At 49.8% G+C, this 25,381-nt stretch overlaps 1 long non-coding RNA gene across 3 annotated transcripts in view; it reads left to right on the top strand.

Moving 5' to 3' along the window:
- Positions 1-312: 312 nt before the first annotated feature.
- The window catches only part of LOC103656394, an 84,512-nt gene continuing 59,443 nt past the window's right edge, over positions 313-25,381 (top strand). Inside the window, exons 1-4 of one of the 3 annotated variants that reach the window (XR_005834975.1) lie at positions 313-491; positions 3,410-3,540; positions 8,657-8,773; positions 18,335-19,134. This is a non-coding gene — a long non-coding RNA (uncharacterized LOC103656394). Of the gene's footprint in view, positions 492-3,409; positions 3,541-8,656; positions 8,774-16,090; positions 16,614-18,334; positions 19,135-25,381 lie in introns of those variants that run through there. The other 2 variants (XR_005834974.1, XR_005834973.1) reach the window with 2 other exon arrangements.

The raw sequence follows: 25,381 nt of genomic DNA, 5'->3' as shown, positions 1-25,381 counted from the left end.
TTTTATTTATTTATCAGAGAGAGAGAACATAAGCAGGGGGAGCAGAAGAGGGAGAGGGAGAAGCAGTTTCCCTGCCAAGCAAGGAGCCCGATGTGGGGTTCGATCCCAGGACCCTGAGATCATGACCTGAGCCTAAGGCAGACGCTTAACTGACTGAGCCACCCAGGCACTCCCACAGATCTCAGGGTTTTTTTGTTGTTGTTTTGTTTTTTTATTTATTTGACAGAGAGAGAGAGACAGCCAGCGAGAGAGGGAACACAAGCAGGGGGAGTGGGAGAGGAAGAAGCAGACTCCTAGCGGAGGGGCCTGATGTGGGGCTCGATCCCAGAACGTGAGCCGAAGGCAGATGCTTAACGACTGCACCACCCATGCGCCCCCACACATCTCAGTTTTAAGTTGGAGGCAGAATGGGCTGCTTTTAACCATTCTGTTGAAAAAGAGCCACAAAGGATCATGCTGGGTGCCACCGTCCTGGACTCTTCTACACGGAGGTGAGCTGGGAATGGGTACTAGGCACGAAGAACACAGGTGCCAACAGCACTAGGCACTCTGACAGTCTCAGGGCCTCCAGGCATTCTCAGCCCCCTCCTCACCGTTGCCCTTGGTGGAGCTGACTGACCATGTGGAAAATTACCCAAAAAAAATCTGTGCAAGAAAGTTGCACGGAAAGTTACAGAATGTCACAATGGAAAACGGCTGCTTAGCAGGGCAGATGAACAGAGCACAATCTTTGCAGGGCCAAGCCACCGAGCCGGGCCCCTACTCCTCATCTTCACCTTTACCCTTTCACCTCTGCTCACTGACCCTTTGTAATACCCAGGCCTAGGATAGGGAAGGGAAGTACAAGTTCAAGAGACACGCTTAGAGGTGCCCGCCTCTGGGAACCTCCCTGCTCCTAGTCCCTTCAGTTTAGCTGGTCATTTGTTCATTTATTGCGTGGCTATTTATTGAGAACTTACCATATTCCAAGAGTGCGGTAAGTGGAGATACAAAAAAGGAACAAAACGGACAAGGGCCCTTCCTGAAAGAGTTAATTTGTTAGTGGAGAAAGTTAGATGATATGCAAGTGAAGAAAGAAAGAAGATAATTTTGGGTAACAATGCTTGCTGTGAATTTTTTAAATACAAACAAAACACAGTGATGTCCTGCAGAGTGATTTGGGAGAAGGGCTGCCTACTCTAGGGAAATAGACTAGGAAACCTCTCTGAGGAGTTAAATACGAGCTTACGTGTGAATAAGGAAGAGTTGTGGCCACAATGAACATGGTGGGCAGAAGGAAGAACAGGTGGATGGGTCCCAGGCTAGAAACAGGGGAGTGACAGAAAGGCCAGTGTGGCTGAAGCCTGTAGAACAAGGGAGGGCGGGAAAGGGAGTCTGCAGAACAGAGGCCTTAGGAAGAAGCTGGAGTTTTATTTTAAAGGCAACAGGAAATCACTGGAGAATCTTAAACAAGGGAATGGCATAGGCATTTTTGTAATACAAACGCTCATATCTCTTGTACACAATATTTCTAAATTAAGAAGATGCTCACAAGGGCCCCTGGGTGGCTCAGTCGGTCAAGCATCCAACTCTTCATTTTGGCTCAGGTCGTGACCTTGGGTCCTGGGACAGGGCCCTGCATCAGGCACCGCACTTCGTGGGAAGCCTGCCTGAGGATTCGCTCCCTCTCCCTCTGCCCCCCCGCCATTCATGCGGTCTCTAAATAAATAAATAAATAAATAAATAAATAAATCTTAAAAAAAAAAAAAGATGGTCACAAGAAAGATTAGGGTTATTCACTCTAATCCATTAGTAAGACCGGGTTTGACTGAACTTTTAAGTTACCTTCGATAAGTAGAGCATCTTGGCTCTTAGATTTCATATGAGATAAAAGAAACTGTTTTCTTTTTTAAATTTAGAATTGTGGTAGATTTAGCCCCAGTCTAGAGTTTCTCCCAATGAGACAAACACTTTGGAGAATTTCTCAATTCTCGCAAGGAAAATACAGACTGACCATAGACTCCTGTCACCACACTTTAAATAATCTAAGTATAGAACAATATTGGTGATTAGGTCAGGGGTCAGTAAACTTTTTCTGTGAAGATCCAGGTAGTAAATAGTTTAGGCTTTGAGGCCATATGTTCTCTGTCACAACCTCTTAAATCTGCCGTTGCACGCAAAAGCAGCCGCAGGCAACACAGAAACAGCGGCTTACAGCGTGTTCCAATACCCCTTTATTTATAAACATGGAAGTTTGAATTTAATGATTTCACGTGACAAGAAATAGTCTTCTTTTGTTTTTTTTCAAGATGTAAACACCATTCTTGGCTTACAGTTAATATAAAAACAGGTAGCAGGCCAGATTTAGCCTGGAGGCTGCAGTTTCCTGACTCCTGTTTTACATGAATTGGTAGATTGGCAAAATGCCCGACAGACATTTTTAATGGGATCATTTTGGCTACCGTGTGGAAGGTGGGTCATGGGATGTGGGGAGCATTGGTGGAAGCAGGGAAATCAATCAGGAGGTAATTGGCACAGTCTAAGCAAGACGTGATGGTAGCCTTGACTGGGGTGGTCAACAGTGGAGTTGGAAAGAAGTGGACGTGATGGTACACTGTGGAGGCTCTGACAGGGCTTTGCTGACATAGTAAATGGGAGCAGAGAAGGAAAGAGCAGAGGGAAGCATGATCTTGGGTGTGTCTTGAACAACTGGCTGTATGAGCATGTCATTTACTTTGATAAAGAAAACTAGGAAGGAAGAGGTTCAGGGGAAAATCAAGAGTTCTGGTTTACCAGTGTTAAGTTCGAGATGCCTGCTAGGTGTCCAAGCGGAGATATCCAGTAAGTTGGAATAGCAGGGCTGGATATATGGGGGTCATAGGCACTTAGGAGGTAGTTAAAGCCCCAGGACTAGTTCAGATCAACTGGGATGTATAGAGAGAGAAAAGAAGAGGCCCAAGAAAGGGATCCACAGAAATTCCCAGAATTGGCAAAACAGAATGAAGATAGCTGACAGAAGAAATGGACAGATCAGAAGAACAGGTTATCATAAAGGTGAAAGAAGCAAGTTATTGGCGAAGGCTGTGGCCAAGGATGAGGAATCCTGCTGAGAGAGAATATTGTGAGGACAGTGGAGTGATCACTAGATTTGGTGACATGAAAACAATGTGCCCTTGACAAGAAGAGTCCATCAGAGAACTGATGGAGATGACAGGATGAGTTGAATGGTGACCGGGACTTCCGGTTAATCATGGAAGTTTAAACACAGGTGTATCTGGGCCACCTGGCTGGCTCAGTCAACAGAGCATGCAACTCTTGATCTCGGGTTTGTGAGCTCGAGCCCCACACTGGAGGTAGAGATTGCTTTTTAAAAAATAATAATAAAATAGTTTAAAATTTTAATTAATTAAAAATTGAAAAATAAACACAGGTGTATCTCCATCCCCTCCCAACACTCGCTAAAGTCAACGTGATGAAATACAAAAGAATGAGCCCACAAGAATAATGCGAGTGACATGAAGGTGACGGAGGTCAAGAGAAGTTCATAAATCCCTGGAAGAGGTAAGAAGCTGGATAATGGTAACTAACTTAGCAAGGCAGAGGAAACCAGAACCAAAGAGCCCGCAAAAGGAGAGGGGTGCCAACAAGAGGCGGACTGGTTCCAATCACTGAAGCCCAGAAAGGCTCACGGCTTTGAGGGAAGGTGAGATATGAGGCTGAAAACAGGAGGATAGGGAGAAAGTCTTTGTAAGGAAGCAGGGACTCCTCCAGAGCTCCTCCCTGATCCCTGCATTGCCAGGAAACTAACCCGGTGGGAACTAAATGGCTTAGTCTCTGCAGAAATTAATCCAGAGAGACTTAAGAATAAGAGATAGAGGGACACAGGGGAGCTAAAGGTGGGCACTGTCCTGAAAGCAGGGGAGGGAAGTAAAATCTCCGTACTAAGTGGTGAGATTCCTCTCACCCTCCGGGGCTCAGCAGCAGCCGAGCTCATAGCTGGCTCTCTCGCGTTCTCTCTCTGTGGCCAACTGAGCAGCGGTGGACTTACACCCACGCCAGGCGGGCAGCCAGGTTGGCTGTGTGCGAGCAGAGAAGGCAGTCAAGAGGACAGAGAGGAAAGCAGCAGCGATGAGAGATGCTGCGGCCCCCGGGAATGGGGACGGTTTGGGGTTTCAGCCTCAGGCCAGGAGCAGGCAGTTCTCCCCGTCCCGGGCTGTGAGACTGCCCAGCGTACCCTCCCCACAAACACCCGTACGCTTGAGCGGCTCTGACCTTCACCTCGTAGCCAGATGCTCCTCAGACAAGCCGAGGGGCAACCTATAAAAGGCTGCTTTTCCAGACCCTGTCCAAGCCCCATTTGTCGGCTTCCTTGGTCATTGTCATGCAGAGGTGGCCAGCTGAGCTCCCGCCGCCCCTTCCTCCGGGATTCATGGCCAGGGACAGCCCGGGACAGCTCTAGAGGTTCTGGGAAGGCAAGCAGTGACCCCGCTTCATAAAAGCCAACTTGTTAGACAGTATTTGTGTAACCACCACATTTACGGGCAGCGAAGAGGAGTTAAACAATTTGCCTAAAGTCCCAGAGCTTATTTATTGAAGGAAATGCTTGGAGATAAAATCTAGTCTCCCAACTTTCGGTCCCTGACTCTTCCTTCTGCCCCACTTGCCCTCCCAGGGTGCTCAAAGACTGCTTTGACAGGTGGGATTTGGTTATTTCCATGGCCCGACTGAAACCAAACCACTAAAACGTGAAACTTCAGGTTCCCCATTGTGTAGAAGACAACACACTGCATGCAGAGTCCAGCGACGTGGGTTCTAGTCCCACCCCCTCCTCTTATTCTGTGGTATCACTTAGGTCACTGACCACCTCTCTGGACCTATTTCTTCACGTGTAAAATGTGGAGAGAGTAGCAGTATGAGGAGCAGAGGAAAGAGTGCAGGTATAAAGGGTCTAGGAGGAAAGCCTGACTGTGCCTCTGACACTCGAGATTTCTGTCAGGTCTCCCTATTCATTTAAACATTGACGTGAATTTGGGATTCTAGTCCTATATATATATATATCTGTTTAAACAGAAACATGGGTGGTGGTGGTATTCCCCATAAATAATTTACATCAAACTGATGCTTCAGGAAGATGGTCCGTATTTATGCTAGCATTGCTTATCCTTGGCATAGCACTACATATCTCAATTTGAGAAGCACAGGACAAGAATGCTAGGAGAATTGTCAGCTCTTAAAATTCTTTAAAATGTTGCAAACTTCAACAAGTGCAATCTCCATTCTGCCAATATGGAAGCCAACACATCCAAACCATCCATTTCTAGAACAGAAGTCAAGTCTTGGTGCTATTAAGCTCCTCCAACACCAGAGCTTGGTCAGGATGCACAGGGGTGATCCTGGTGAATATGCTGCCATTTTAGAAGACCTAGGAGTTAGGTGGGAGCCGGCCCCACGTTCCTTCAGTCTGATCTGTACGCAAGGGACAACCGCGGTCTAATACCGGTGACAGCCGTTCGCATGACGGCACATCTGAGAGCCTCGTTTGGAGCTTCTCTCATACTCCAGGGCTTTCTCTAGGGTCTGCACTTGGGGTGGAGGAGTCATCGGAGTGGGGGAATGCAGAGTCCCCTAGACTGGAATAGTGGAATGCACATCTAGGGCATGGCAGCCAGCGGTCTCCTCTCCTGAAGGCTATAGCGGAAAGCTGCAGTACGTAACACTTTCAGGCCCCCCAACAATGCTGACCATACCTCACTGGCGGGCGCCTTGGGAGTTCTTAAGCAGAAGGGTGTGTGTGTGTGTCTTGGGAGGGAGTTCAGGCTGGGTTACTCTCCCAAGCACTGGTGTCAAAGCTTCCTGTCCAAAGGGAGGGACCAGAGCTCTCTCTCACCTCCACACCTTTGTAAGCGCTGTTTCCATTACTTGAAATTGCCATCTTCCTGCCTCTCCACTGTGGATTTACAAAAGCGCCATTTGCTCTAGGAAAGTGTCCTCAAGGGCCCCACCTCCAGGCAGAATTGGAAACACCCCCTCTCCCCGCACCCTCCCCCGCTCGCCCCCCACCTCCCCATCATTTTGTACAGTTCCCTATTGAAGGGCATGTCATCTGACAAGTCAGCTGCTTTCTCACTCACCCCCCTCCACTTTCTAGGCTTTGAGCTTTCTATCTGTGCCTGACACACATCTGATGCCAGAAGATCTCTTTTTCATGTCCCTTGGGAAGGAAGGAACAAACATGTTAAAGAGGAAAGCAGCAGCAACTCGGGCCAGTGGCACGGAGGGCCACGCCGTGTGGTTCCACCACCGATTTTCCCAGGCCTCACAGGTGCCTCAATCCAAAATATACTGGGCCGTAGAGAAGTCCCCTTCCTGCCACCCCCAATTGCCCTTTCCCACCACAGTTATCCTCTGGAGCCCCCAGCAGAAGAAACCTGGGGTTTGAACTCTGTCTCTGCTCAGGCCCCAGAGGAGGTGAAAGCCTGGGTCTCTGGGCCTCCATAACTAGGCCCCAGGGATGCTGAAGGAGCTCCCACACTCCCGCTGATAAGCATGTTCTCCCAGGAGAGGCAGCTAGCTTCTCTCTCCCGCAGGGCAGGTCCCCAGCAGGAAACCCAGGGCCCGGGCTGGGGCACAGATCACATTCCCCCTTCACTCTGCTTCCTGCTCTCTCTGTCCCTATCCCATGTCAGCATTCCTGCCAAAGCCCCTTTCTGTAACTCTAACCTGGTTCCTGTTCCTGTCCCCACCCCTCTCCGCCCTGTGCTGTTATGGGGCTCTCTCCTTGGTCCCCAAGCCTCCCCACCCCTGAATGTCCTGTTGGCAAACACCACGGAGTGTTCTGGAGTCCAGTGACCTGCGGGCATCTTTAGTGGCCAAGGGCCCTTGAGGACATGGCAGCGGGGCTGGCTAGAGCTCCCAGTTTCCAGCCAGACAGCACGTCCCACTAGGGAGCGACTGCTTCGATTCCAGCCAACAGACATTATCAAGGCCCACTCTGGGCCCAGCCCTGTTCTAGGTCTTGGAGGGACACACACAGCCCAGCCCAGCCCCTGACAGGAGGCAGACCTAAGGACCCACTGTTACAGTCTGTTGACTGCATGAAGAAGACACCTAAAGAGTGGGAAAAGCAGAGGAAGTGAGGGAAGGGAGCAGACAAGAAATCAGGGTAGCCTCCCCACCCCAGGAGCAGGACGCTGAAGGCTGCCTTCCGACATGGGAGCAAGTGAAGGGAACCAGGGAGACCATCCAGCTTCACTCTTCCCGGAGCTAAACTACCATTTTCCCCCATTCAATTCACAAACAGTGGGCCCAGGAGAGTGTCCAAGTGTCCAAGATGGGAGGGCCGAAAGCTCTGCAACGACCACATCCTGGGTACCACTTCCTGATTTCAGCAAAAACCCCCAGGAGTAAAACCAACAGGACTGTGCACTGTGACAAGGAGGAAGAAGAGGGAATCAAGAGAGGATACAGGGGTGCAGAGGAGGGGGAGATGTGGGCGCAGGAGGGAGGAGACAGGAAGCAGAAGGCAGAGTTGGCTGTGGATACCTGAGAACGCAGGGCGAGCTGCAGCTTTGCCGGGGCTGAGCATCACACGTGCCCTGAAAGAGGCTTCCTCGGCCGTCCCGTGGGGGATGCTGCTTACCCAGCCTGCCTAGCCCGGTACCGCGGGAGTGGCTGCCATGGACTCTTCACCCAGGGTCCAGTGAGCAGCCCACAACGGGATCTGAAGGGGCTCCCACCCTGGACTTTATTCAGGTAGTCACTTAACACACACCTTTTTATAGACCTCAAAACACAGAATTTGATTACTCATAACCTTTGGTTCTTACCACATTTTTATATCAATGCATGGCCTTCATTCATTATTTTATCTGATCTCATGCTGAATGATTTCTGAAACCTTCTTTAAAAGTCAAATTCCAACGACTGAAAGTCAAATAATACATTTGTATATTACGGGTGGGGGGTGTACTGAGAAAGTTAAAATATACTAGCCCCTTTATGGATTGGGAGAACTTCTGGGTTCCGTGCAAAAAACAAATAGAAACTACAAACATCTCAGTAAAGCTAAAGGGCATGGCTTTTTTAATTACGTTGAAACTCAGAAATCCAAGGGTCATCCCTTTCCAAAAGTCCTGCCCCCCAGGATCTCTAGAACTACTGGCAAACTATGCCCGGCCAGCCAAACCCAGCCCACCACCTGTTTTGTAAGGCCTGGGAGCTAAGAACGGTTTTCACATTTTTAAGTGGTTAGGAAAAAAAGCCAAAAGAAGAATTCTATTTTGTGACACATGAAGATTACGTGAATTCAAATTCCAGCATCCGTAAATAAAGTTTTATTGGAATACAAGCAGCTTCATTCACCAGTCTTGTCCACCGCTGCTTCCACACTACGGTGTAGAGTTAAGAAGCTGCAACAGAGAGGGACGACCCAAAAGCCTAAAATAGTTCCTCTCTGGCCCTTTACAGAAAGGTGTGCCAACACCTGCTGTAGACCAAAGTCCAGAACAGAAATTTACAAGCCCTGGATCTGACTGCTCTCTCTTCTTTCCCTCTTCCCCTTCCTCCCCACCTCATTTCCCCTCTTCCTCTCCTTATTCCTCCTCCAGTTGGCTAGGGACCAAGGAGTGGGTGTTTATTCATTTCCCTTACGTAAGATCTTGCCCCTTTCTGACTCCAGCCTCATGAGTAAGCCGGAGGGACAGGCATAAGAATCCTCCCAAGGCCAGAACTTTCTCACGGGCGTGCCTCCGATGGGTCACGGGTTTGCAGCAAGGCGGCGTGGTGATGCTCTCTGGTAAGTGGGCCACTGGAGCACGTGGGCTGGTGACTCCTGGGGGAGACCCTCACCTACAGCTCCTTGGAGGGTGGCTCCTGTGGCGGTAAGAGCAATGACCTTCCCCCAAGCGGTGAGGGAGGCCTCCACCACCCGGACATGTCCTTCAGCAGCCGGCTGCAGAGTGTGCTCCCTCCCTCCCATTGTGGACAAGGAGGCGTGTGTGTGTGTGTGTGTGTGTGTGTGTGTGTGTGTGTGTGTGTCCTATGTGCCCAGGGAGTGCAGAGCATGGGCCAAGAGGGGAAAATCAGGGCAAGGAGAGGAGCTCCTGGCAGGGGGGGTCCCAGCATCGGATGGTAGCCCTGAAGCTCTCTCTTCACTCGTATGTACAGGACTGTATCATTACTCGTCCAAATCGGTACAGTTTTTTCTTTTCTAATCAACTTGAATGAGGTATCATTGACATAGAGTAAAATGTACCCATTTTAAATAAGTTGTACTATGAGTGAGTTATCTACCAGCGTAACCACTGCTCCAACCAAGATAGAAAGCCTGCCGTGACCCCCAAAATTTCCTGTGCACCCCTCTGTAGTCATCTCTCAGGCCCCCACCACTGCCCCAGACAACTACTCATCTGCTTTCCATCACTACAAATTAGTTGTGTCTGTTCTAGAATTCATACAGCATGTACTTTTGTGTCTGGCTTCCCTCACCCAGGATAACGTTTTTGAGATTCATCCATGTTATGTGTCAACACCAAACTGATGCACTTTTTTTTTTTTTTTTTGAGTGGAAGGTGCTACGAATAGTCACGTCAGGTCATAAGGCCTAAGTGAGAACCTTCAGGACAAATCAGGACAATGGTCACTCTATGTATGTGGGCAGTTTCTATCTTTTGTAGCAACTGGGCTTTTTTTAGCCAAAACTAAGCTGGCTGTGGGGCGCTTGGGTGGCTCAGTCAGTTAAGCATCCAACTCTTGATTTTGGCTCAGGTCATGATCTCAGGGTCATGAGATCGAGCCCCATGTCTGGTTCCGCACTGGGTGTGGAGCTTGCTTGGGATTCTCTCTCTCTCTCCCTCTGCACTTTCCTCTCACCCCCTTCTCTCTCTCTCTTAAAAAAAAAAATCTGGGACACCTGGGTGGCTCAGCGGTTAGGTGTCTGCCTTCGGCTCAGGGCGTGGTCCTGGCGTTCTGGGATCGAGCCCCACATCAGGCTCCTCTGCTATGAGCCTGCTTCTTCCTCTCCCGCTCCCCCTGCTTATGTTCCCTCTCTCTCTGGCTGTCTCTCTCTCTGTCAAAAAAATAAATAAAATCTTAAAAAAAAAAATCTAAGCTGGCTGCAGGGTGACTGTTCTAAAAACACATGTGACGCTTCATCATTATTTCAGTATTCTCAAATCAAAAAGGTCTGATGGAGGGGTGCCAGGGTGGCTCAGTCGGTTAAGCATCGGACTCTTGATTTTGGCTCAGGTCATGAACCCAGGGTCCTGGGATCGAGCCCCACATCAGGCTCTCTGTTCAACAGGGAGCCTGCTTCTCCCTCTGCCTGCTTGTGTTCACTCTCTCTCTCTCTCTGGCAAATAAATAAAATACTAAAAAAAAAATAGCTATATTAAGTTCATGTTTAACAACAAAATATTTGAAATGATTTTATTTAGGATTTTATACAAATTCAATGTTCGTGTTTTCCTTTACTTTGTATCTTACTATAATTACATAACATGAAGAAAGGTTATGCATTCAGTGAGCCCCATATACGGGTCCCCGAGTCCCCTCCAGTTTACCCCAGGCTGCCGGACACATACTGTCATCTGTGTGCTGTGACAGGGAATGAAAGAGCAGGCAGCGCAGCCTCGGACTAAGGCCTGGGTTGGAAGACTTCTGTTTTGCTGACGAAGTCTCTCCTGCCCTCTAGTGATGATCTGTGTGGCTGGGTCTCCACAGAAAAACAGTAACATAAGGGTTTATTAAATATATGGTTTTATATTTGCAAAAATATCATCCCTATTATGCAGACATTTTGCCTGCTTTGGGTCCTGGCAGGTGAAAGCCTTCGTGGCATTCCCCTGGTGCCCCATGGGGCCTGAAGAGAGGTCTACTCTGTGATTCTGCCACTCCTCTCTGCCTGCCATAGGGAAAATCTCTACCATCCCTGGCCAGAAGACCTCTCTTAGCACGCCCTAGAACCACCAGCCTCGGAACCCCTTCCCCAGTCCCCAGATGCAAAGACCACAGGAAGAGAGAGGGAAGATGAAAGCAGCCGCTCTGTCCCATGGTCTGATCTCAACAAGCAAGCCCCAGGCCTCAGGTGTCCAGAGGATTTGCCTGTCCCCCTGGCACGCTGAGGCTAACGGGGCCAGCTCCACCGTGAACTGCTCCTGTACGTCCACCCCATCACCGAGGTGGGGACCTGGCCTTTTACCCCCAGCAGCAGCAGGTAGCAAGCGGCCACCAAGAGAAAGAACAGACCCTCAGCCATCAACTGATACATAAAGCACCAGTTTCAAGATATCGAGGTGTAATTACATCAACGTTCTATGAAAATTGGAACATATAAAAGTTGGGGATAATTCATGCAAGCAGCAAAACCTTTGTTGAGGACAACAGAGTTCGTCTGAAATGAGAACCACCGTTGATCCTGCGGTAATTGCAGTTATGCTGTGAGCGCAAATCCAGCAAGCTACAAATTCCACGTAACGCACGCTGCTGTTCAGTTCTAGCCCATCTCCATCCTTGGAGCCATCTCCAGCCTGACATCCATTTGCAGACCTCTGAAGGCCGGACAGCCTGGCTCCTTGTCTAGCCCCCACCTTTCCAGGAGGAGACCCAGAAGTCCATTTTGGGAAAGGTTGTCGAAAGAGGGAGTGTTAATTTCATGACTGTTGGGATGAAGGGCATCAGAAGTCCACAGGCTTTCTCTCCCAGGCTTTGCTTCTTAGTGAGACTTTCAGAAGAACACCCCCCCTACCCAGGTACTCTTGCCAGGAGATTAAGTCCCAGTCTTGGTGTCTAATAATTCCCTTCGCCCTAGACTTTGTGAGCAGACTTGCCTTGGGCAGCAGAAGTAGACGGTAACCAGCCCCACCTCTTTCTGGTCGCAGATACATTTGACACAACAAGGCAGGTGCAATGATGTCCGGGTGGGCTGGCTCTGGGCATATGCCTCACTTGAAGCCATAAAGCAGCTCTCCTGAGCCCCACCCCACCCCCCCACCGGCTGCCAGCCGCTGGATTAGTGGCGGTCGCACTGGACCCTGCACAAGACAGCAGTCCTCAGCAGATGGGTGCCACTGAGTCACCGTGGAATGGAGTTCTCAAGATCTCTTGAGGAATCTTCCCTAATCACATTGTTCTTTCTGAAGACAACTTTTATCACAGGTTCCATATTGGATAACAAACTGGTTGCAAATAATTAAACACACACACAGACTTCCAACTGATTAGAGCATAAAAAGGGCCCATGAAACTGAAAAGTCCCAGAGATGGCTAACTTTAGGCAAAACATCTTACAGGGCTCAAATGATGGCATTATCCAGCCTCCTCTGCCTCTGCTCTGCTCTCCTCCTTGCTGACTTCAATCTCAGATCTCACAGCTAAGGGAGAACGACTACTAGCAACTTCAGGCCTTCATCTTCCCAGATCACAGGCCAGTGGGAAAAGAACAAGTCTCTTCGCAAACCTCCTGCTGCAGTCCTGGCATCTCGAGCTGCTAGGCAGCTGTTGAGCCGCGCTGAACCGCATGCTGCCGTCAGGTGATGAAACCGAACACATGCTCAGCAAACCCAGGCTGAAGTCAGGCTCCTAAGGCAGCAGCAAACTCCAGTCCCCATTTCTGGGTCAAGACAACCTGCCCATGACCGCTTCCATGGGTCAAGTCCCCATTTCTTTCTTTTTTTTTTTTTTTAAGATTTTATTTATTTATTTGACAGAGATAGAGACAGCCAGCTAGAGAGGGAACACAAGCAGGGGGAGTGGGAGAGGAAGAAGCAGGCTCATAGCAGAGGAGCCTGATGTGGGGCTCGATCCCATAACGCCGGGATCATGCCCTGAGCCGAAGGCAGACGCTTAACCGCTGTGCCACCCAGGCGCCCCAAGTCCCCATTTCTACAGAATTCTTTCCTATCTTTCCTTCTCTTCGCTGGGCTGTCCACCCAGAGGCCTACCCCACGGAGCCTGTCCAGGTCAGCTGGCCCTCCCTGGTTTTCATAATCTACTTCACTGTACCTGCTTCACCACCTTCAAGCTTAGGCCTGAACTTAGGGACTGGGAGAGCTTCGTCCAAACCACTCGGGGCTTTTAGCAGCAGGCAGCAAGAATTCCCAGGAAATTCTGGGAAAGACAGAGCATCTCCATACTCAGGTGCCCTGAGTGTGCCCCTGCCAGCCTGCCTGGCACAGGGGACCAGCTGCAGCTCCAGGTGTGATATGTGAAGGACTGGGAAGTCAGGGCAAAATAAGAGCAGTGCAGGAAGCGTCCAGCTTCCTTCTAGATGGCTCAGACTGTGGAGGGGCTTAAATGCCATGCTGAGGGGTTGAGACTTTATCCAACCATCCCAGCAGATAGACAATAGTCAAATGGCTTGTTGAATGGATAAATGGATAGATGAGCAAACAAGTAACCTGAGCCCAGAGATGGCAAGTGACTTGCCCTACATCACACAGCAAACAAATAGGAGAAGTAGAACCAAACTCCAGGCCTCCTCGTGCCTGTCCTGGACCCCAGGCTGCCTCTACCCCAGCAGGGCCTTTTGGGCAGCCTGAAGATTATCAACCATCAGCTTCATTTCTCAGGGGCTCTAGTCCTGTGCTCCTGAGCTTGGAGCAAAAGCAGGAGCCTAGGGATTAGAAACTTGGACATGGTCAGCGGGAACCAGCAACTGGGAAACTTCAGGAAGGCGTAAGCTGGCATCTAATGCTGAGGCGAGGGAATTTGAGTGAGTGAATTCTCTGGGTGTGAAGTCGAGGACGGGCAGGGAACCAGCCCGAAGCTCAGCTGCATTTCGTTCTGAGTTCAGCCAGACTCTGAGGATAGCCCAGGTCTGACAAAACCCAGACCACACCACCCTTATAGGGGTGCAATTTCTGAGGAAGCTTCAGGAGGGATGGGGGGCAGGCATTTCTCCTGCTGAGCCTGGCCTTTTGCACCAGGCACAGAGCTCCTCCCAGGCTGCCATTAAAGAGGCCAGGGACTGGGATTGAGGGTGGAGGGGAAGAGCCTTTTGGCCCCTGGTTTAGAGGAGCCCAAAACTAATCGAAGGCAGAATAAATCAAAAGAGATCCAGAATTTCCATAAGAGCAAGAACGTGGCATCTGTCTCACCACCGTATTCCCCAGTGCCTGGAACAGAGCCTGACACATAATAGATGGTCAATAAATATTTGTTGGATAAATAATAGACTCAGTAAGGGTTGGGGGAAGCCATTTTTCACTCTTTTTGCTGCCTGCAATCTCCTCCACTGCACCCCGACCATGTAATGCAAAGTTCTGGCAGGAGTCAAGTCAACAGCATTTACAGTGGTTAATTGAGAGCTTACTGTTCTCTGGGCGGTGGCCCACCCCAAGTAGCACATGTCACCTTAGCTCCGCCAAGCACGTTGGAGGGATGGAAAAGGCACTAGGTGGAAATCAGGAAATGGGAATTCTAGAGACTTCCAGGCTCTATCAGGGACAGATACGAAAAACCACTTTCAGAACGTTTTCACATTTAATCCTCCTGTTATTATCCCCATTTTATGAATGTGACAAGTAAGATCGTGGGTGGCACTGGGTCACGCGGCCGCGGAGTGGCGGGGCAGGGGCTCGTCTCATCCTGTGAGCTGGCTGCGTGACCGTGGGCAGTAGGCAGCTTCTTTGCCCTCTGGCTCCACTTCCCACCTGTGAATCTGAGGTCTCTGAACGCAGTCCCAGACTCCTGGGGTGGAGGCGGGGGGCGCCCCAGCCTGGAGGCCGCTTGTGTCGCCTGGGGGAGCCTCGGCCGGGCTTGAACGTGCTGCGGTGCTGGGTGCCGGGGACTGACTGGGCACGTCTGAGGCCACTATCTGATCTAGATCTTTCTATCACCTTTTCCTAGAAGAGAGAGTGGAAGAGCCGACCAGGAAGGCAGGAAAGAAAGAACAGGGAAAGCAGAAGGCTACAGAGAGGCGACATCGAGCCCCTGGAGGGCCCTTCCCCTCCCCCCTCAGGCGGTCCGGTCTGGGAGCCCCAGACCTCGACAGGGTCCCTTCCTAAACCCCCGGTCAGGAGAGCCCCACTTCAGGACACAGTTATTTAACTCCCACAGGGGCTGCTAAGGACCAGCTGTGCAGGCTCAGGAGCCCCACAGATGAGCAAGACTCAAGCCTGACCCCCCAAGAAGTCACAAATCTCACGGCTGGGAGGAGTGAGGAATGTGGGGAGTAGACAGACAGGGTCACCTTCCATCCAGCCTGAAAAGTGCCATGAGGAGACAAGTCCAGGCGATGGGGAGCAGAGAAGGAGGTGATTGTCTCCGCTCGAGAGTTCAGGGAAGAAGGGGGGCATGGAGTTGCCACTGTTAGGGTTTGTTGGAGGCAGCGGAGTTTTAGCTCAGGAAAGAGCACATACGGGGGCAGGAGACACGGTCACCATGAAGAAACCTGCCATCTCCACCAGCTCTGAGTCCCCCTTCCAGAGCACAGCCACTAGCCTTACCTCTTATTTCTACACAGCTTGCCCCGGAGCCTCCGCATGACCTCCAGGCTCTGGACCTCTCCCTGTCTCCCAGTGCAAGTCAGCCACGCACCTCTGGCTTCCCTGACTTTCAGTCCCCTCTTCCCTGATCTCAGACCCTTTGCCAGTGAGGGGGGTCACTTACAGGAGAAGTTCGGCCCCACAGCGGAGTCCTGATCTCTGTTTGCCAGGGAGCCTTCCTGAAGACCCTCCTTCAGCCCCAAGGTCTCCCCACTTTTCTAGCCAACATGCTGCCCTTCTTTTCTCCCCTCAAGCCCCCAAAGCATCCTTTGCCAACCTCAGTATTTTCAGCATATCCTCTCCATCTACTACTGAGGCAGTGCTCAATCCGTGGACACTCCCAATTTCTCTTCCTTCAAATCTGGACCTGTCTCATCTCTCATTCTTTCCTCCTGACTCCCCCTCTCCGGTCTTACCCAGGTCCTGTGCATGCTTCACCCACCTTTCTGATATAGATAGTTAGATGATAGATAGATAGATAGATAGATAGATATAGACAGATAGATATAGACAGATAGATATAGATAGATAATGATAGACAGACTTATATGGATGTGTGCGGATGTTTGTGTATCCTCTTGATTCTATTTTCTCTAGAAAACCCTGACTAATACAACCCTTCTCTCCAGTTCATCCAGAGAGGGACATGGCCCAGGCTTCCTTCCTGGGGAAATTCAAATAAGTGTGAGATCATTGTGGAGGTCCTGGCAGTGCTGTGGCCTTCTTCTCAGGCACCAAGGATCCAACTTGAGCATCACCCTGCTGGCCTGTCCTACTCCTCGCAACCCTTCCAGGAATAGATTGGCTCGTGACCCAACACTGAGGAGGTCCCTTGTACTGATGAGACCAGATTATGAGAAAATGGATCTAATTTAAAGAAAATGTTGATAAGTGTAACAAACATTCACTCGGCAGATTACATATCAATGCTGAAGAGTCATCAAAACCTCTGTTCTCATCAGATTTAGTCATTCATGCACTCACTCCACAAATATTTATTGAATTTCTACACATTCCAGACACTATTTTAGGCTTTGGGAATGCAGCAGTGTACGAAAAAAAAAATTACATTCAAGGATAGAAAAACAGACAAGAAATAGATAGGTATACTATTTTCCAGGATGTTAAAGAACTAGGAAGAAAACTTAAGCAGGGTAAGAGGGTGGGTAGTGGAGAAGCACGCGAGGGAGGGGCCTGCTTTATGTAGAATGCCTGCAGAAAGTCTGATTGTGAAAGTAGCATTTGAACAGAGACCTGAAAGAAGTGAGGGAGTGGGCCAGGCAGGTCTTTGAAAGAAGGGCTTTCCAAGCAGAGGGAACAGCAAATGCAAAGGCCTTGGGGCATGGCATGCTGACATGCGTGAGCTGCAAGAAGGCCAGTATGGCTCAGGAAAGTGAACAAGAGAGAGTGTAGTAGAAGTAGTGGGAGACCAAGTCAGATAGGATCAAAAGTCTGTGATAAGAACTTTGGATTTTACACTGAGAAAGATGAGGAAGCCAATGGAGTGTTTGTCCAGGGTTGTTGTATAACTCTATAAAACTCAGAAGAGGTGGACAGTAGAGGAAAGGGAGGGGCGATGTTACTGTCAGAGCTCTGTGCCAGCATATCTAGGCACCTCTGTGACTGAATTCTCGACAGCCATTGCTTTGCCTCCAGTTACATTGTCTTACCCTCAGAGATGGGACAGGGTTCAACCTTAGGGAGAACCACTTAGCAATTGGAGAAGGGTAGTGGGGGGAAGGACCACCAGGGGGCCACACTTTGACTATCATCTCTACAAGTTTATGCTTGTGCTGTCAACATTGCTTCCACTAACCTTTATTCATTATCATCTTGTCATGTCAACATACCACCTTGAAAACTGTCTTCTAGGGGCTCCTGGGCGGCTCAGTCGGTTAACCGTCTGCCTTCGGCTCAGGTCATGATCCTGGGGTCCTGGGATCAAGCCCCACATCAGGCTCCCTGCTCAGCAAGGAGTTTGCTCTCTCTCCCTGCCCACGCTCATGCTCTCTCTCTCTCTCTCAAAATAAAATCTTTAAAAACAAAAAGCTGTCTTCTAGCAAATGTGCCCGTGGAGACAGCTGCTCCCCTTCTCCCTGTCACCAGAGTGTTCATCTCTGCCCTGTGCCTCCTCCTTGATTACTGAGTACTGCAGCCTTGAGGCTCGAAGAGGTTCCTTCTGGGGTCAGGGCTCCCAGAAGCCTCTATTCCTTCCTCACTTTCTGTTCCTACTGTCAGTATTCTACAGCTAGGGCCGTTCTATCACCCCCTACACACTCCTTCATTCCATTGTGAGGTGAAGGGTCAGGAAACAAAGATATGAGAAGGGATAAGAAACAGAGAGAAAGGGAGAAATAAATCAAAGAAATTAGGAGCAAGAGCAGGAGGGAGGAGTTAAAGGCTTGACCGCTGAAGAGATCTCTCAGGAACCTCTGCGTGTGGGGAGCAGGGAAAGGACTGGGCTTTCCCAGATGTGACCTCTAAAGTTAAGAATGATGGCAGCCGGGTGGCCCAGTCGGTTAAGCATCTGCCTTCCACTCAGGTCATGATCCCAGGGTCCTGGGAGGGAGCCCCTCATCAGACTCCCTGCTCAACGGGGAGCTGCTTCTCCCTCTCCTGCTCACCCTGCTTGTGCTCCGTCTCTGTCTCTCTCTCTCTCTCTCTCAAATAAATAAATAAAATCTTTAAAAAATAAAAATGAAGAATGAGGCATAGTGTTCCCTCCCAGAGGGCTCAGCCGTAGGGAGAGGCCAGAGCCCCAGGCAGGAAACATTCCTCCTGGACGCTAGAGAAGCACGCCATGTCCTTCTGTCCCGCAGAAATGACAATTTCTCCTCCCTTTCCAATTCTTTCCTTCCTGCCTTGAATATCAGACACGTCCGAGTGCTCCCCCCACCCTGCCGTCCCTCCACATTGCGTGAAGCTATGCACGGTTTCTCAGGGGTGAAGATTTGCGATGACTCAGCCTGGCCACCTGCATCCACTTCCCAGCTCTTGTGCCTGTGGTGCATCCTCGGGATGTCCTCCACACCGCAGAGCAAGATGTGCCATCTCCGCCTCGGCTGAATCCAAATTCAAGAGAATTTTTCCATGATTTGTCACTTTCTGAGAGGGCTTACATAAAAAGTAGTTGTTTCCAGGGCAAAGCAAAAATAATCAATGGAATTTTGAACAATCCTAGGAAAGGCTGGTCTCAGTGGAGAAGAGAAAATTCTCCTGTCCCAATTGAATCATTATTCTTGCATAGTCCTGGCCCTGCAGGGACCCAAGAGCTCTCACTTCTATTAAAAGGGTCTTCTGGGACCCTTCACCCCTGACCTCTTTCCTCAAGACAGCATGGAAGATGTTTGCTCTGGTGCAAAACTCCAAGGAAAGCAGATCAAAAGGTGTCCCTCCTGTCTTATCAATTCTCCATGTGCTGACAAATCCAATTTATTTAACTCCAGCTCAAACCTCTTGGGTGAATGACAGTCTCAGTCATCTAACTGCCTACTTGACCCACTTGGATGTCTAATGGAGATCTTAACATGCCCAAGTCTGGGGCACCTTGGTGGCTCAGTCAGTTAAGCATTGGACTCTCGATTTGGGCTCGGGTCACGATCTCAGGATAGTGACCTCAAGCCCCATGTCGTGGAGCTCCGCATCGGACTCTGCACTCAGCAGGGAGTCTGCTTGAGATTATCCCTCTCCCTCTCCCTCTCCCTCAGCCCTTCCCACCTTCAAATAATAAATAAATAAATCTTAACATGGCCAAGTCTGATCTCCGGATTTCCTCCCCCAATCTCCGAAGCTTCTTTCCTTGCTGTCTCCATATCTCCCAGTTAAAGGCATCACTGTTCATGCAGTTTCTGAAGCCAGAAACATGGGAGTCTCCCTTAGCTACCACATCTGATCTTCTTGTTCTATATCCAAAATGTGTCTTCAATGCCATGACATCAGATCAAGCCGCCATCCCCTCTCAGCTGAAAGACTACAGTTGTTCCTACCTAGTCCCTTGCTTCCACGTGGCCCCTCTCCAATCTATTTTCCACATAGCAGTTAAAGTAATTTGTTTCCATTTATATTCATATTTTGTCATTACATTTTAAAACTATAAACCAGATCACATCAATCCTTGTTTAAGCCGTGTCCCTTTCCAGCTCCCTCACCATAACCAAAAAGGTGGGCATCAATATGTCTCTTGCCTGCCTCCCTGGTCTCATTTCATGCCACTTTCTCATTTGTTGTGCGTACTTAGGCCACACTGTCTTTCCATTCCCGGAACATGTTTTCTTTCCCACCTCAGGGCCCTGGCATTTTTTTGTATCCTGCTGTCTGTACATTTTTATCCCTCCACAATACCCTTCAGATCTCAGCTTAAAGGTCACTTCCTCAGAAAGCCTACTCTCCACACCCTTTCTAAGTAGGTCCTCCCTCTAGTTCCCTGTGATTCTCTTTGGCTGTCCCATTTATTTCCTATACAGTGTTTCCCCAATTAGCAACTAATTCTATGTTTACATGTTTACCATCCATCTCCCCCACTTTTGTCTGTCATCCCCACAAGAGTGAGGCCAGGCCTAGAGGTAGACGCATCCGTGAGTCCCGCTGACAGGTGCTGGGGAGGCAGAGGCAGGGCACCAAGCTCCTTGAGGGAAGAAACCATGGCTTGTTTATTGCTGTGTTCTCACTGCCTAGCACAGAATCTGGCAGAAGCACTCACTGAATGACTGGATGGATGGGTTGGTGGGTAGGTGGGTGGGTAGGTGAATGAGGGAATTTCAGCCTTGGGCAAAAGCTATAGAAACCATGTCTAAGGAAGGGGAGGTGATTACACAGAACAGACTCTGCACCCGCAGGAAACTTAAATAGACCCAAGTTCAAAGATGTAAACAAGGTCATTTCAGTACCTGCATTGAGAAAGAGGCTAGGAAAGGTCAACCGTGAGTGTCCTCAGGTGATACCTGCCTGCATCATGGGCAGGAGAATTAAAATCAAAAGAATGAAGAATACAGTCTGCTTTTCTCCTTCTTCACCTTCGGCAGAGCTGCTCACGTTCAGGTCATCCTGCTGGCTGGTGAGCTGCGGTAGGTGATCCGCAGTACTCTGGGACATATTTACATGCCAGTCTGGATTGCTGGTTCAGTAGGAGATCTGCCTCCGGGGGAAGGTCTGCTGCCCACTGACTCTCAATAACCCTTGCAACCAGCGGAAGAGACGCAAATGGGACGGAGAGAAGACCAGTGCAGGAGCCAGTGGGACAGGAAGCACAGCCCATGCAAGTGTCACAAGAATGGACACACAGAAGTATGCAGGGCCACGGGGAGGAACAAGAGAAAAGGGAGAGAGCCTCCTCATTAATGCTGATCTAGGGGTTCCAGCCCAGCTACAAAATGGTCGGGAGCACAGTTCAGAGGGCATTGCTGGTTGGCCTTAGTCTTAAAGCCAGCCTGTCCAGAAGGCAGGGATGACAGAGATGAGAGGAACGTGAAACCAGGCAGAGCTGCAGTGTGGTGCACAGGGTTCCATCATCAGTGGTCGGAGGAACGGACAGCAGGTTCAAGTTCGTAAGCGGGTATACAGCCCCAGACAATTTGGGCTCAGGAAGGCAACCAAGTGAATTAGGAAGAAGGGACCAAGGTAGCAGCCCAGTCTATAAGGTTACCAACACCGTAAGGCTGGAAGAGCGCAACCAGGGGCCCAGCCTGGTGCTCCCCACACCAAGTCTACTGATAGGAAAACGATTTCAAGCCCCATGGAATGAAGACTGAGGGTCCCATGGCCTAGAAATGGTAATCATCAATGACCACAATCATGAAGTTCTGGAGAGATCGAAGCAGGAGCAGCGAGGCGTATGCGAAAGTGACAGCACCCTCGAGAACCTTAGCATTACTTCCTACACCAAGAGGTGAAATGAAAGAAAAATGTCATTGCCAGGAGGTTTGAAGGATGACCAGGAGATGCCAAATTTCCTTCCCCTTGGGGTCCTCAAGAGCTAGCTCTCTGGCCTGGCTTGAGCACTCTCCTCTGTAGCCTCAGGAAAAGGCTTCTCCACCAAAGGACTTTTTATGACTCTCTGATTCCCTAGTTTGAGCCAGGACTCAGGAGAAAGAGGCACCTCCCCCTTGTCTTGCCCTGGCCTTTCCTACTTTCTCTCTTAAGAAGCCGCCTCCAGGTAAAGAAGATAAGAGTAAGGGGCTGTTCTACCCCCAGGATCCTCACACCCCTGTGTGAGGTCACCCTATCAGGAACCTATGACACACACCTTCTGGGTCACAACGAGCCTCACCACTGGTATTTGGCTCCCAGCTCACTCCAAGGCCCGCCAACAAAATTCTCTCTAATCAACACTGCTCATTCTGTAGTTGTTCCCGAGGGGAAACTGCATAGGCAAAGTCTATTTCACAATTGCTGGCTTCACATCAGGACCAAAGGAACAGTGTGTAGTGGAAAGAGCACTGGGCTGGGAGTTAGGAGCTCTGGGTCCAGCCCTGTTTCTGACACTAACAGGCAAGCTTCCATTTCCCTGCTCTGTCTCCTTTACAAAGGTAGAGTTGGGGTCAGAGGAGAAGCTATTTGTGATTTGTGTCTTACTGTAAGGACTTTGACATGAAAAAGAGCCCTGGGCATGGGATCTCAGCTTGGGCTCCCCTTAGCGGCATTTACAGATGTGACTCTGATCCCTAGCCATAGCTGATGTCTTACCAAGAGTGAGCTTCTCACCAGCAGGGCCAATTAAAACCCTTTCCTAAGGAATTTGAAATTGGGGAAGGAAGAGAGAGCAAGAGAGAAAGAGGCTCATGGGAACTCAGAAGCTATGGGGAAAATGTGTTTTCTTGCCACACAGTCTGGAGAGCAGAGAAACCCAGTCTGCAGCAAGACAGGACAGTGAAGGAAATATGCAAGCCCGCAGACGTGAGGGGCAGGGATAGCCCGTGGACGTTCGGGGGAGGGGGGGTTCCAGGTCTCTCTGAAGCCTGACAGTATCTTTTTCGAAGCTGGCTTTTAAAAACGGGTCCCTCTTTGATCCCAAGCCTCCTGATAGCTTCAAAGTGGTGAGCGCTGATGGGGGCTGTCATCAGATCCTGCTCCTTGGTCAGCTCTCGTGCTCAGGCCTCTCCCCCACTGGTCTGGGCTCCAGCAGGCTAGAGTCAGGCTCGAGTTCATGTCGGCATCTCACCCCCACCGCACCACCCAGCCCAGTCCTTTGGCCACAGTAGGTGCTTGGTCAACTTTTGTCAGGTTGAAACAGATAGAATCCACAAACATCCATTCCTGCACGAGGCGTGTTCCTCGGGGCCAGTCCAAGCAGCTCTCCCTCCCTGTGCAAGGTTGTCTTTGGTGCCGGCCTCATGGCCAGCCCACAATGAATCTGTGACCTGCCCGAGCCCTTCCGGCCCTGCAACCCGTGACCCTGCGTGAGCCCAGGACTCAGCCCCTGATGCAGCCAGCCCACAACTTCCCAAGTTTTATTTTCATTAACCCAACTGGAAAGTTGGACTTCATTCAGGATTGTGCTGAAAACCAGATGCTGGAGCTGGGCTCTGGTTTCCTAGATAAACACATTGCAATAATATGCATCTACCCGTGAAATGCTCTCTGTGGCGGCACGTGGCAGCTCTCCAGAAGAAAGGAAAACAGTGTCAAAGCTACATTTGAGGCTTCTCACTCCCCTTCCTGGCCTAGCCAAGTTTTTTGTTGGCCCCATTGCAGGCCAGCTCCCTCTCTCTGCTGGCTCCCTCGCCCTCCCCGTTTCTGGCCAGGATCTTAGCTTCTAGAAAAAACTTCCAGCCTTCCCCAAAACCCCCCTCCCCCGTCTGGATGGAGGCCCTTCCTCTGAGCTCCCACCATGTCCTGTGTCAACCCCAGTCCTGGTAATAATAAGATAGTGCTGTGATCGTTTGGTTTGGAGCCCGGTCCCCCCAAGAGCAGCTCGGAAGCTCCTTGAGGCAAAGGAAGGAGCCTTGTTCTCTCTGACCCGGAGCCGGTGATGATAGTTGTTAATGTCGAATGGATGAAGAAAAAGGAGCCACCCCAGCCACATGTGGAGAAGGCATGGGTTTCCAGAATGCTGTTGGGGTCTGCTTCTCTCCAGCCTGAGTGTTTTCAGTCATCCAGCGTCTGTTGAACTTTTTACTTGCAGCAGACTCTGTGCTCAGTGTAGGGTAGGAGGGATTGTGGCACATCCCTGCCCTCAAGGAGCCCACCATCCGGTGAGGAGACCACCCAGGGGACACAGCAGCGGGATGAGGTTTTCCTTCCCCCTCCCCCACTTCTTACCTACACATAACCCCACCATCTCTTGTGGGGAAGGCTTGTGATAGTCACAGTAGAGGGACAGAAACTCTGCTAGCATAAAAACCCTAGGGTGTGGAAGACAATCGATACTAGAAAGAGGATGACTTGTTTTATGGATGCTTCTATCTGATGATTTGGAAGACGTTAAAACAGGGATCTCAGGGTAGGATGCCAACAGTTCCAGAATGGAGTTCAGACCCTGGGGGAGGCCAAGAAGTGGAAAAAAGAATTAGAACCATAAGGGAAGTGAAGAGAGCAAAAGGAACTCCCGTTTTCATATCTAAGGCTACTTCTGTCTGGATCCATGAATTATTTGATGAGAAAATTAACAAATCTTTTGCTCCATGCTCTGGACTCTACTAGTGTACATGACCCCCTGACAGTAAGAGGTACATCGGATGGTGGACTGGAACCACCTTCACACCCACGCATGTGAGTGTTAGGGGAGCCACGCCCTCATTCAGGAATATGTGTAGTCTGACATTCGGGTTCAAGCTCTGCTGTTGTCCTCCTTGCTGAGATCCTTGGCCTTTCTGGACCTCAACTGCTTAAGGTGGGCAGTAAACATCCTATCACATTGTGAATGGGGGGAGGCGACGTGGAAGGGTGGGAGGGTGAGTACGTGGATTCGAAAAGCTGCCAGAAGAATCACGATTACAACCCCAGCTGTTGTTGTTGTTGTCAGGGACATTTCCAATCACTGCAGTGCTGCTCCAGTCCGCATGGGGCTTCTGTGTTCTGAGGACAGTCCGACCCCAGAGAGCCCTTTGGTACCCAAGGGTACCAATGTGTATGGACAGCAGGGCAGCCCGGACAGGGGGCAGATCTCCTTCCGAGAGAACAGGGAAGGCAAGGCAAATTTCCCAATCATCTCACAGGCTGACACAAAAGCAAGCAGATACTAATTTTTATATGGGAAGAGAATTAAGTGTTTAAATTAAAAAGACTGAAGTTACATTTAGGAAATCGACAATTGTGGTGGCAGCCGTGAAGACCACTTTTATTTATAAATGACAGACAATGACACCGTGTTTAGTGTATGTCAGACTTCTGTGTGACTGCTGCCCTAGGAACCACAGAATGTCTTTTTGTTCCAAATAAATGACAACTCCTGTAGGGGAACTCAGCTGAGAGCCAGGAGGCACAGAGAGCCCCAGAATCTAGAAGATGGGTGCTGTGCTCTGAAGGAGGGATCAGTAGTGCACCAGGGCACCCCCCCAAGCCACTTACATTTTAAGGTCTTCAAATTGCCTATGGAGATCCTTTATTATATATCTTAATTTTCTAACAACAACTTAGCCTTTCTTACAGATTTATTGTTGCCACATATACTTTGCAAATCTTAATATTTTTTATGTATTTCCTGCAAATCTTTCCCTCACCCAACTTTTTTTTTTCTTATTGCTTCCTCAATCTATGCTTTACTGTTTGTCTCTCTGGGACCTGTTGGTTTTCTCGAGGAAATGGACTGAAAGACAAACTCAGAGACGAGAAGCGGGGAGAAGGGGGGGAACCCAAGGAGGAAGAATGAGAGACTCAGCGAGGGAGAGCCAGGGATTCGGGAAGGTGGTCAGGGACTGGGAAGAGTGGAAAGACAAGAACTCAAGAGAGGGGGACCGAATTCCAGAGAGTTTCTTTTGTGTTTG

This window comes from Ursus maritimus, unplaced genomic scaffold (assembly GCF_017311325.1).
Source record: "Ursus maritimus isolate PB19 unplaced genomic scaffold, ASM1731132v1 scaffold_16, whole genome shotgun sequence".
Taxonomy (NCBI): domain Eukaryota; kingdom Metazoa; phylum Chordata; class Mammalia; order Carnivora; family Ursidae; genus Ursus; species Ursus maritimus.
Note: the sequence above shows the minus strand (reverse complement) of the source record. Positions and strands in the feature narration are given on the sequence as shown.